The sequence below is a fragment of the Sorex fumeus genome, unplaced genomic scaffold (assembly GCF_029834395.1).
Source record: "Sorex fumeus unplaced genomic scaffold, SorFum_2.1 ptg000044l, whole genome shotgun sequence".
Taxonomy (NCBI): domain Eukaryota; kingdom Metazoa; phylum Chordata; class Mammalia; order Eulipotyphla; family Soricidae; genus Sorex; species Sorex fumeus.
In genome coordinates this window covers 46,391,238-46,392,690 of record NW_026606101.1, presented here as the reverse complement: position 1 = coordinate 46,392,690, position 1,453 = coordinate 46,391,238, and positions in this window count along the sequence as shown.

Below are 1,453 nucleotides of genomic sequence, written 5' to 3'. Positions count from 1 at the left end.
CTCAAAGGAGTCACTCCTGATAGTGCTCAGAGCAACAACAGTGTGGAGATCAATCAAGCTTTTTGATATTTGTAATTATAAGAATAATTCCTATATCTTATTTGGAGAATTTAATTGTTCTTATCATTTCAACAACCTAATAAAAAAGATTATTATATAACCGAAGTTATGAAACAAATTTCTTTTTATTGAAGCTTGTTTGTTTATTTATTTATTTATTTATTTATTGTGGGGGCAGACAGACCTTGGCAATACTTGCTTGTGCTTGGGGAGGGCACTGGGCTCTACCCAGTGCTGGAGATGGAACTCGGAGCTTCACAAGTGCAAGGCATGTACTTTACCTCTTGAGCTACATTTCAGCACCCAAATTAAGTCACTCTTAAAGAGGCTCTTGCTTAGAATTATTTCATTGTATAGGGGTGGGTAAGCAGATGCCCCAAACACTGGGAAAGAATGAGGGAGGGAAAGAAAAGACCGGGTGAGATAAGGAGAGGGAGAGGTCAGATTCAGAGAGGGGAAGAGATAAGGCAAGAAGGAGGGTGAGGGCAAAGACAGACAGAAGGGTCAGAGAATGCGGACGGAGTAACAGAGACAAAGAGACCAAGTGGGAAACATGAGGGATGAGGAGAGAGAGAGAGAGAGAGAGAGAGAGAGAGAGAGAGAGAGAGAGAGAGAGAGAGACCCTCTGAATTAGGGAAGTGTAGTCCGAAACCACAAGGAAAGCTCCAATTACCTTTTTTTTTTTTTCACTCTTCCTGTGGCTTGGTCCCAGATACAAATACAGAGCTTGTTGGGGGAAGTGCATGAACCATTAGGGAAATGAAAGTTCTAGCTTTCTGGAGAGTAGACCAGAAAGAAGGAGCTCAGGGAGTTTGAAAATGTCACAGAAACCGTGGGCAGAGGGGAGATCAAGACCATTAGCCAATAAAGTGTCTGGACACGTGGGCCCACCTCTGGGCTGTGCTGTGTTGATCTGCCCCTACAGAATATCAAAAGCTTTGAGAGCTGAACTACAGAGCCGACCACTGCCCAGGTCCCAGACTGGACACTGGGTGGGGCAGATTAGAAAATAGTGCTGTTGATATTGAAACTACAAATCACATAAAGCAGATAGGAATTTGCAGCCTAAAAAGGTTGACTGTCTCCTATGGCAGGATTATCAGCATCCTCAGTTTGAAGAGCGCAGTCTCATACCAAACGCTCAAAATTCCCAGACTAAAGTCTAAAATCATTCTGTGCACGAAATCTCAACGTGTAAGGCAAAAGGCAGTCAAGAGATGCTAAGATGACCTAGATAATGGAATTGCTTATTTATTGTTGGTGGTGCCAGGGGTCAAACCCAAGGCCTCGTATTATAAACTTTACTGCTGAGCTTCATTCCTAATCCATTAAAGTCGCCATTGTTATGCTCACCAAGAAGTGAGAAGGGGATGCCTTTATAGTAAATTGAAAT